The sequence below is a fragment of the Bos grunniens genome, chromosome X (assembly GCF_055505025.1).
Source record: "Bos grunniens cultivar Pamir isolate PY7600 chromosome X, Bosgru_T2T1.0, whole genome shotgun sequence".
NCBI lineage: Eukaryota > Metazoa > Chordata > Mammalia > Artiodactyla > Bovidae > Bos > Bos grunniens.
The window spans coordinates 108,346,762-108,358,668 of NC_141194.1; the positions used below are offsets into that span (position 1 = coordinate 108,346,762).

At 44.0% G+C, this 11,907-nt stretch overlaps 1 long non-coding RNA gene across 1 annotated transcript; it reads left to right on the top strand.

Moving 5' to 3' along the window:
- Positions 1 to 3,431: 3,431 nt before the first annotated feature.
- On the top strand, positions 3,432 to 5,154 carry LOC147341119 (uncharacterized). The gene is made up of 2 exons (XR_015159480.1): positions 3,432 to 3,919; positions 4,924 to 5,154. It is a non-coding gene; the product is annotated as an uncharacterized LOC147341119 (long non-coding RNA).
- Positions 5,155 to 11,907: the final 6,753 nt, after the last annotated feature.

Here is an 11,907-nt window from a genome sequence, read left to right on the forward strand (position 1 = left end):
TTTTTTTTTATTTGACAGTTTCATATGGCCAGGAGTTGGATCAGGTTTGCACTTTCCATATGGGACTCTGTAATTCCTGTCCAGATAACTAACTGCACCTTGCAGATCCTTTGAACTCTCTTGTTCATGAATTTGGGAATCCAAGCAGTGCTCTGGAAGTCAAGTCTGTTACAGCATAAGAAGGAGTTATTTTGATTCTTTTGAATAAAGAAGTTTTTCTCTGGCATTTTGAGTGGGGACTCATTCCTTGACTCTTGAGCAGGAAACTTTCCCTACTCTTCAGTATGAAGAAACTAGTACTTTTCCTTGACTCACCTAATGGGAATTGGGGGAGGAAATATTTTTGGCACTTCAGACAGGGACTGTACAAAGGAATAAAGGGGCAGGATATTTTCCAGGCTCCTTTAAGTTCTTATCTCTGATTTGATTAATAAATCTGATCTCTGGTAGCCTGGGCCTGCAATAACCTGAAGTGGGGCTTTGGTTCCCAGCTAGAGATTGAGACTGGGTCACAGATGTGAGAGTACCAGATCCTAGCCACTCGATCAGTGGTCAGTGACAAGTGCCGAGCCCTTAGGCTTTGAAGAAAAGAATTCCCATAAAGACAAAAAGTAGTAAAACAAGTAAACTATTAACAGAAAAAGCATAGAGTACGTATGGATAGGCACAAAGGCAGACACAGAGGGAGAGCTCCTGAATTTGTGCCCTCATGATAGTTTGAATTACTTTTAAGAGGTATTTCTTCTGGGTTTCCTTTGGGCCAATCATTCTGATTTGCCTGGTTCACAGTCCATTTTGGTATATCTCAGGATCCTCTCATGTGTGTGCACACACCTCTTAAACCAAGTGGATTTTACCAGAAAGGCATCTGGGTAGAGACAGCATCCCTTGACATTGTTCCCCTTTCAGCCTGCAAGGAGTCTTTTCTGTGCATGTGTGGCAAAGGGCCACTGCTGAGTTTTCCAAATTTGCTGGCAAAGGGAGGTCTCCTGATTTCTTCAGGAATGACAGATATGTGGTCTGGGCAGGGCCCAGCCTCCTCTGTTAATTGTCTTCCTATTATCCTCTTGGAGTTTAATTCAATAGGGAATTAATCTCCAATTGCTTTACCCTAGGAGGCCCATCAACCTCCTGACTCAAATCCTGTGGGTAAATCCTTACTCTATTCTGTTTGCTTCCTTTTCTTTCTCTACTCTACCATTATGACCTTAATTCAGTTCACAATCTTTAAAAACTGGCAAAAGTTTTTGCTAAAGATAATTTAGAATTCCAGTGGCCTCAGAAACATGGGCTCTCTGCCTACTAACTTACCAAATACATAACCCTTCCCATCTCCCTGCACCTTCCCCTCCTTCCCTCTTCTCATGACCTTCAAATTTCCCTTCAGTTCCCTTTATACTTTGATTTATGTGTCACAATAAAACACTACTGCCTCCTACATCCCTCTATGAACCTCTGCCAAACCCTTTCCATTATACTTCAGCCTTTCAGAGTCCTCTAGTCACTTCATCTCTAGACCACCCTCTGCCTGTTCAGGATTCTTGAAGGGCATAAGGCACTTAAGAACAAGCATGCGCAGTGGAAGAAACGAATGAAGAAGAGGTTGGATGTTTTATCTACTCTGATGAGCTTTAGAGACCCCCAGACTTGGTGAATCCTCAGTCTGTTGCCCCAAGGTCAATACACAGTCTCCATAAGATTACTCATCAGAGCAAAGAAAGTCTCAAAAGTCTCCACCACTAATATTTTTGGGGATGCTTTAACTCTCGTACTGAGTAGGAAACTTCAACTTGCTGCACTACTAGAAATGTATCCTTATTATTGTAAAGAATTGTAAGTTGGTCAACGGCAAGAGTCAGCTCACCACCAGTCACTTCACATGACTGACTCTTGACTGAATCATTTTCCCTATGGTACCTCATTGACAGTTATCCGGAGGTAGGGCCCCCTGCAGTTCTGACCAACAGCTGAACAAGACAAGTACCAGTAGGTACCTCATTGATAGTTGGTTGCTTGTGGGTGGGGCCCATGGAAGCACTGACCAATGGCTGAGAAAGACCTGTTGCCCAGTAACAGGATGTGGAGTAATAAGGCACAGCAGTGGCTACTTCCCTGGTGGCTCAGACGGTGAAGCGTCTGCCTACAATGTGGGAGACCTGGGTTCAGTCCCTGGGTCGGGAAGATCCCCTGGAGAAGGAAATGGCAACCCACTCCAGTATTCTTGCCTGAAAAATCCCATGGATGGAGGAGCCTCGTAGGCTACAGTCCATGGGGTCACCAAGACTCAGACTCGACTGCGTGATTTCACTTCACTTCACTTCACTTCTAAGGCCTGTGCTCATGCTGCTCTGTTACATAAGGACTCTTTGGGTCCAGTGTGCTGGAATCTTTTTGATTAACTCCTTTCCAACCTCAGATTCTGGTTTCACACACTTATTTAACTTTTGCTCATCATTCTTTTCATTGTATTCCCAGGCATACCTGTCACCAGTGATTATCTCTAAGCCTCTCCAACAACTGTCACTTGACCACATGCTCAGCATATAGTATAGCTAATGTTTCAAAGCCAACAAGAATGTGAAGGCCAGCCCACCTTGAAAACTACTTTGACAGACTTTAACCTCAAAGTAATTCTTATTCTCTTCACAATGTAACAGAGCAGCATGAGCACAGTCCTCAGAAGAAAGCCATTGCTTTGCCTCATTTCTTGCCACCTTGTTACTAGGCAACAGGTCTTGCTGAACCATTGCTTGGTGCCTCAGAGAGCCCCATCCACAAGCAGCCAATTGTCAGTGAGTGACCATTCGTTGTCCTGCTCAGCTATTGATCAGCACCACAGTGGGCCCTGCCCCCAGTTACTGTCAATGAGGGACCATTGGGGAAGTGATTAAGTCAAGGGTGGTGTGGTGGTCATCAGATGGAAAGTGAGAAAAGAGGCAGATTCAGGCATTCTTCTGGAGGGCCTGGAGATCACCCAACCTTGGGCCAGTGAGTGAGCTGGAGGGCCCAGGGAACAGACTGGAGACTACAACCTGTAGTGTTCCAGAGCCCTCACTAAGGCCCTCCACTAGCCTTGGCGAGGCCTTGAGGAGCAGCGAATCTCTCCCCCATCCCTGTCTCTGCAACCTACAAAGAGTGGCCATCTTTCTGGGTCTCAGTCTTTGAGAACTGATCTCCCCATTTGGACGGTCTGAGGAGACTGAGGACCTATTGGGTAGGGCACCTGGATCCGTCAGGCATGATAGCTGTGCAGAATGTGCGAAGTGGCCCTGAAGGAGCTGCCAACTGAGATCTTATTCCTCTTAACCACGACTGGGATATTGCTGGGTGAAAACTGTGACTTAAGACTTCCCTTTCTTGTCAAGACAGAGAATAACATTCATCTGGTAGAGATTTACAGGAACATCATTACCTGACCATGACCTTGAGAGAGTCATTTCCTAGGCAGGTTGATAGGAAATCTAGGGGTCCCCAAGGAGAGAGGGGTCTGGAATTCTCAAGGAGGAAGAAAGGATAAACTTTTTTTCTTTCTCCACATTCCTTAGGATTATATAACAATAATGTATCCTGCCTAAGGACAGTCTTTGGATTCAACCTTCTGTTATCTTAAAATGTAAATTATGGGAGTAGGTCTGATGAGGTTTTTACAACCTCCAGACATTCTTTGGATTATATAACTTTGTTGTTAACACTAGCAAGCAGGTACTCTTTCTGCCCCCTTCTGATGGCTATGTCAGAAGCTTTCTCTATCTCCTTTATACTTTAATAAAACTTTATTACACAAAAGCTCTGAGCGATCAAGCCTCGTCTCTGGCCCCAGATTGAATTCTTCTCCTCTGGGGGCCAAGAATCCCAGTGTTCACGTGATTCAACAACAACCTTTCATCTTGGGGGCTCATCTGGGATCCTTCAGGAAAAGGTAAGGATGCTTGGAGCTTTAGTTTTTTGTTCTCTTAGCAGACACGTTTTATGCTGTGCTTTACTAACTCTACAGCATGCTTGTGTGAATGAATGACATGCCCTGAGTGAAACAAGTAAGGAGCCCTGCTCTGCGGTTCCACGGTGATCTCATACGGCTTATGGCAATGCCAAGAAGGGGCACTCAATGTCTCCTTCAGGAACCGACCAGAAATGGGCAAAGCATGTGGACCGAACTCTCCTTTCTCGGTCAAACTTTTCGGTCTCTTTGACCATTTCATAACTCCTTGGGAATTAGAAGTACTAACCTAATCTATCAGATCATAGACTTTCAAGGGACTTGTGATCTATACTGTTGCTGTGTACTGTGGCTTAGGTCCCAAACTTGGATTGGTAGTCAAGAAAGCACCTAGCCTCGCTAGGAATCGAAAGTTCGGAAGCTAGATGGAGCTCTAGCTCCCAGAACATCTCTGAGGTTAAAGGTTACTCAGATTGGGACTGCGATGGGTTTTTTTTTTTTTTTTTTTTTCCTTTGGTAATGCCGGCTCTTAGTGGATCAGAGGAGGCTGTTATACTGGTGTGGTGATGCTTGGAAAGAACATCTCAGTTTTATATTCATGTCGGTCTTATTGTGGTCCGGAAATACTCAGGGTCATGCACAGGCACTCAGGTGACTCAATGTTTCCCCCAGTAGTCTTAGCTTGGGAGGCATTCCGGAAGGTTACTCTGATTCACCCTGGGTGACATCAGAGGCAAGCAAGGTTAAAGGTGAAGAGCTGGACGTCAAGTAGGGATGCTATCAAGTCTACCCCTGGTACATCCCCACCCCATCTCAGTGGTGGAACCGGGAGGGACGTGGACCGCACCTGCGTCGGTAAGGGACAGACTAAGTCCGACCAGGAAGGAAAAGCTTTTGGTATAACGTCTGTTTATACCCCCATCTAGAGCAGGGAGGGATGCCTCCGGTAGAAAAATGGCACTGATCGCTTTTTTTCTCTCTTACAGATGGGAGCTAACAATTCCAGCCTCACTCCTTTGAACTGTATCCTGAAAAACTGGGATAGATTTGATCCCCAGGGCTTAAAGAAGACACACCTGGTCTTCCTATGTGATACTGCATGGCCACGGTATCCATTGGAGGACGGCGAATGGTGGCCAGTTGGAGGGTCTCTTAAGTATAATACTGTTCTACAATTAGACCAGTTCTGTAAGGAACAAGGAAAATGGGTAGAAGTAGCATATGTGTTGCCCTTTTTATCTCTGCAAAATATGCCAGACTTATGTCCTAAGGGTATAGATTTGGGCATGAAACCTTCAGCTCCCCCGTACCTGGGACTCCAAACTGGGATTCAAACTGCCCACATGGAGGTCCAAACAACTCCTGTCTCAGTACGACTTCAGACTACTCTGGTTTCAGTAGAAACTCAGACCATCAAAGTAAGAGATGAGATGGAGGACAGGAGACAAAGAGAAGAGGAAAAACAGGTTTCTCCAATCTATCCCTGGGATCATATGCATAGAGCAGCCAAAGAGACTGAGGAACAGCCACACAAGCTGTTGCCTCTTTATGAAACACCCACCAGGAGAAATAATCAGTCTGTGAGAGTTAATAAGCCTTTTTCTTATCAAGAAATACAAAGAATCAAGGAGGATCTGGGAGACTATTTAGAGGACCCAGAAAAATATATTAGAGCTTTTAAAGGTGTTATTCTGCTTTATGACCTCACTTGGAAGGATGTGATGTATATCTTGGGACAAACGCTGACTCCTGAGTCAAAGACTTGAGTTTTGGGAAAAGCGGTTGCTTATGGAGATGAATGGCTTGGTAATGAATCAGTAGGGAAGAGGGAGAATGAGATAGTGGCCCTCCCCACTGGGAATCAGGCGGCCCCAACTATAGAACCAGACTGGGACTACAACACAGCTAAAGGAAGATGGGATCAGAGTCATTTTGTTAGATGTATTCTTGAAGGACTTAGGCAGGCACGTTCTAAGCCTTTAAACTATGGCAAATTGGCAGACATAGAACAGGAGAAGGAAGCTCCTGGTAAATTCCTAGATAGACTGAGAGAAGCCCTTCGCAGATTCACTGAGATTGATCCTGAAAGTGAAGAGGGAAAAGTGATCTTAAAGGATAGATTTCTCACTCAGTCGGCTCCAGATATGCGCTGTAAGCTATTAAAACAGGCGAATGGACCAAATCAGTCTTTAGATACTCTGTTACAACTGGCTCAGACAGTCTATTATGGTAGGGAATATGAGGACAAGAAAGAAAGGCAAAAAAAGACAAAGGAAAAGGAGGAAGCCTTCGCCATGGCTATGAAAAACATTCTTAAACAGCCTGAGAAAAATGCCCAGAGGGACCCAGGTGAAAAGGGATGGGCTTGCTATTACTGTGGAAAGGAGGGGCACCTCAAGCGGGATTGCCCTCAGGCATCTAAGCTGCCCCCCCCCCCCCCCAGGACCACACTGGAAGAGAGACTGCCCCAAGAGGCGTAGGTCTCCTGGGTCAGACTCTCAAGACAATCAGGACTGAAGGTGCCTGGGGGTTCCCACACAAGCTCCCGTCCTAATTACACCTGAGGAACCCCGGGTATTAATAACTGTGGGGATCCAATCCGTCGATTTCCTTTTAGATACTGGGGCAACTTATTCTGTGCTTACTGAAGCTCCTGGCCCACTTTCTTCCCGATCCGTTTCCATAATGGGACTGTCTGGACGAGCCAAAGGTATTATTTCAGTTATTCTTTATCTTGCAACTGGGATTCTGTGCTGTTTTCACACGAGTTTCTGATCGTGCCAGAATCTCCCTCACCCCTTTTGGGAAGGGATATACTGAGCAAGGTCCATGCCTCTGTTTCCATGAATGTGGAGCCCTTCCTTTCTCTCCCTTTAGTTGAACAAAATGTAAATCCTAGAGTATGGGCTGATGGAAAATCTGGGTGGAGCACAAAATGCTATTTCTGTAGTTGTTAAGCTCAAAGACCCACATGTGTATCCACATAAGAAGCAGTATCCACTGAAACCTGAAGTTAAGGAAGGGTTAAAACCCATCATGGAAAATTTAAAGGAGCAGGGATTATTAATTCCCTGTAACAGTCCTTGCAACACTCCTATTTTGGGTATAAAGAAATCGAATGGTAAATGGAGACTAGTTCAAGATTTACAAATAATAAATGAGGCTGTAGTTCCTTTACACCCCGTGGTGCCTAATCCTTATACTCTATTGTTTGAAATTCCTGAATGGGCCAAATATTTCTCAGTAATTGATTTAAAGGATGCCTTCTATTCAGTGCCTTTGGTGGAAGAAAGTCAATTTCTATTTGCCTTTGAAGACCCTACACAGCCAGCTTCTCAGTTAACCTGGACAGTTTTGCCCCAGGGATTTCATGACAGTCCTCACTTATTTGGACAAAGTTTGTCATGGGATCTACAAAATTTTAACAGCTCTGAAGCAGTGGTGTTACAATATGTAGATGATATTTTGCTCTGTGATGAGACAGAGGAAGCTTGTTTGTGAGCCTCAGAAGATTTCTTAAACTTTCTGGCAGGCTGTGGTTACAAGGCATCAAGAGAAAAGGCTCAGCTTTGTCAACAATCGGTTAGATATCTGGGCCTAAGAATATCAGAAGGGACTAGGGCCATAGGCCCTGAGAGAATTAAACCTATACTAAATCATCCCCTACCTATGACTTTAAGACAACTGAGAGGATTTTTGGGAATCACAGGATACTGTCACATTTGGATTCCGGGTTACGGGGAACTTGCCCGGCCCTTATATAAACTTATAGCTGAAACTCAGCAGGCCCAAACTGACAAACTGGTTTGGTCTCCAGAAACTCAAAAGGCTTTTAAGCTCCAGCTCTGAGCTTGCCCACAGGGCCAGAATTTAATTTGTTTGTCACTAAAAGAAAAGGTGTGGCATTGGGAGTTTTGACACAACCCCGAGGGCCTCACCAGCAACCTATTGCTTATCTAAGCAGAGAATTAGATGTAGTTTCACGTGGGTGGCCCCACTGCGTAAGAGTAGTTGGGGCAGTGGCTTTATTAGCACCTGAAGCTTTAAAAACAATTAATGGATGAAACCTTACTGTACTGACTTCTCATGATGTGAGTGGAATATTAAATTCTAAGGTTAATATTTGGATGACAGACAGTAGGCTTCTTAAGTATCAGTCATTGTTGTTAGAAGAACCAGTAACTAAGCTTAAAGTTTGTGGAAATTTAAATCCTGCCACTTTCCCTCCTGAGAAGGAAAATGAAACACCTGATCACGATTGTTCTCAATTCCTAACTTTAAACTATGCAGCTCTGGAGGATCTAAAGGATACCCCATTAGACAATCCTGACATGGAAATATTTACTGATGGCAGTTCTTTTGTTTGGGACGGAAAGCGTAAAGCAGGTTACGCCGTGGTGACTGCTGAATAGGTTTTGGAAGCAAAATCTCTCCCCCAGGGAACCAGTGCTCAGTTAGCGGAGCTTGTGGCTCTGACCCAAGCTCTAGAGTTAAGCAAAGGGCAGTGGATGGGTCTGATAATCTACGTGAGTCTATTTCTGCTGACTCCAAAAATTCTGAGTCTGCCGTTGGATCCTCAAGACAATGTCTTCCTGTCCTGGGCTCACTCCTATGCTACATTCCACAATCGGTCTAACTGCTGGGTCTGCGGAGCACTCCCCTCTTCATCAGTGGAAGGCTTCTTGTGGTGGACATCCCCACTTCAAGGAAAAGACTTTCTCCAAGTCTGTGAATACCTTCGACAACAATCACATGCGATGCCTCTTCTTCATCTGATGACATTTACCAACCCTAAAATGGACTGGTGCAACACTTTGTACTTTAACTATGGACATAATGTGACTTTTAATTTTGATTATACATTGTCTCGGTTTAATGACTATTTTGCTACATATAAGGCAAATAGGTCTAGATCTAATGGTTTTTTACCTGACGTTTATCAAATATGGGACGAGGTTATATGGCTAACTCCTGAAAAAGGACGTTTAATATCTACTGCCTCTATATGCTGGGAACAAACAGAGCCATCCCCAAAAGTTAGCCAACAACTTAATTACAATGATTGGAAACAATTGGGATTTTTGTCTCAGGAAACATGCAATGTAATCATTCCCCTGTTTTCCAATCCCAGTTCAGGTTCTCCCTTTGTCTGGCCAGGCACAAATTGGGACTGGATATCTCAGTCGTGCTGGCTTGCTCCAAATGGGACTTATTGGATATGTGGCTCTTACCTATGGGCATGGCTTCCCCCTGGTTGGATAGGGAGGTGCACCCTGGGTCTAGCTTTTACTCACGGCTTTATATTTTCAGAGCTTCCAGAAAAGCCTGCTAATTTACCCCACCTTAAAACTCGGTGGGCAAGGTCTGTATTTCATTGGTATGATTATTTGGCTGCAGAGTTTGTTCCTTCTTTGGGAACTACAGATGTTATGTTATGAGTGGATGCTTTGATTAGTTTTACTCAACAGGCATTACAAGATTCTCAAAAGGCTATTTCAGCTGTTAATGCTGAACAAGCACAAATTAGAAAGGTGGTTTTACAAAACAGATTGGCTCTAGATATTCTGACAGCTGCACAAGGAGGAACTTGTGCCATTATTCATACCCAATGCTGTACATATATACCTGATATGAGCACGAATGTTACTCATTTTACTAACCACATGAACAAGATGATTAGGGCCATGGATACTGCTGAAGCCTCAATTGCCTCACTTTGGGAGACGTTAACTAGTCTTTGGATTCAACCTTCTGTTATCTTAAAATGTAAATTATGGGAGTAGGTCTGATGAGGCCTTTACAACCTCCAGACATTCTTTGGATTATATAACTTCATTGTTAACACTAGCAAGCGGGTACTCTTTCTGCCCCTTTCTGATGCCTATGTCAGAAGCTTTCTCTATCTCCTTTATACTTTAATAAAACTTTATTACACAAAAGCTCTGAGCGATCAAGCCTCGTCTCTGGCCCCGGATTGAATTCTTCTCCTCCGGGGGCCAAGAATCCCAGTGTATTCGCGTGATTCAACAACAACCTTTCAACCTGACCTTAAGAACTAAGGATCTGACCCCAAGAAGTCTTCAACAACTAACTACACCCCACTCTCACATTTGCTTTTAAAGGGACTTGCTGAAACTTTGGGTTCTTAGGGCATGAGCCACCCTGCTCCACGTATGCATCTGTAATAAACCTTTCCCTGTTCCAAACTCTACTGTTTAGTTTACATGGGTCTCATTCTGTGTCAGGCACATGGACTTGTTGATTTCAGTAACAACAATTGTGTCTAAGGACAGACTTTGCCTCTCTTAAATAACAGCAGAGACTGCCCAGTTCAATTCAGATCAGTTCAGTCTCTCAGTTGTCTCTGACTCTTTGCAACACCATGGACTACAGCACACCAGGCTTCCCTGTCCATCACCAGCTCCCAGAGCTTACTCAAACTCATGTGCATTGAGTCAGTGATGCCATTCAACCATCTCATCCTCTGTCATCTGCTTCTCCTCCTGGCTTCAGTATTTCCCAGCATCAGGGTCTTTTGAAATGAGTCAGGTCTTTGCATAAGGTGGCCAAATTATTGCAGTTTCAGTTTCAACATCAGTCTTTCCAATGAACACCCAGGACTGATATCCTTTAGGATTGACTGGTTGGATCTCCTTGCAGTCCAAGAGATCCTCAAGAGTCTTCTCCTTCATCACAGTTCAAAAGCATCAATTCTTTGGCACTCAGCTTTCTTTATAGTCCAACTCTCACATGCATACATAAGAACTGGAAAAATCATAGCTTTGACTAGATGAAACTTTGTTGGCAAAGTAATGAAATGTAAAGTAACGTGTGCAAAGTAATGGCGAAGTGACTGGCCAAGTGCTCACAGTTATCCATAAAATACCCACTGACTTGGCTTGACTCATCTTTAGCCAAGCTTCTCTCCTCTGAACGTCAGCTTTTCCCCAATCTTGAGCAAGCATTAAGATTCAGAAATTTCTGTCTCCCTTAACAACTCATTCTGAGAATCATCTCACTACAGAGGGAAACACTTCCTGTTAAACTGCTCCATCGTACTGTCTGCTCATCCATTCCCACCACTTGTCCCATCACACACACACACACACACACACACACAGAGAGAGAGAGAGAGAGAGAGAGAGAGAGTTCCTGCTTTCCCTGGTTATCCTTCCATGTAAAAGAAACATCTTTTTCTGTTCTATTTTGAGACATGTGAATAACTTGTGGTCAAAGTGTTCTCCCTCTCACTATCAGTTCAGTTCAGTCACTCAGTTGTGTTGGACTCTTTGTGACCCCATGGACTGCAGCACGTCAGGCTTTCCTGTCCATCACCAACTCCCAGAGATTGCTCAAACTCATGTTCATCAAGGCCGTGATGCCAATCAACCATCTCATCCTCTGCTATCCCCTTCTCTTCAGACTTCAGTCTTTCCAGCATCAGGGTCTTTTCCAAACAGTCAGTTCTTTCCATCAATTGGCCAAAGTACTAGAGTTTCAGCTTCAGCTTTGGTCCTTCCAAAGAATATTCAGGACTGATTTCCCTTAGGATGGATTGGTTGGATCTCCTTGCTGTCCAAGGGACTCTGAAGAGTCTTCCTCAACACCACAGTTCAAAACCATCAATTCTTTGGTGCTCCGCTTTCTTTATGCTGCAACTCTTGCATCTATACATTACTACTGGAAGAACCATAACTTTGACTATATGGAGCTTTGTTGGCAAAGTAATGTCTCTGCTTTTTAATATGCTGTCTAGGTTTGTTCTGTTTTTTCTTCCAAGGAGCATGTGTCCTTTAATTGCATGGCTTCAGACACCCTATTAAGTGATTTTGAGCCCATGAAAATAAATTCTGTCACTGTTTCCATTGTTTCCCCATCTATTTGCCATGAAGTGATGGGACCAGATGCCATGATCTTCATGTTTTGACTGTTGAGATTTAAGCCAGCTTCTTCTTTGTAACATTCACTAG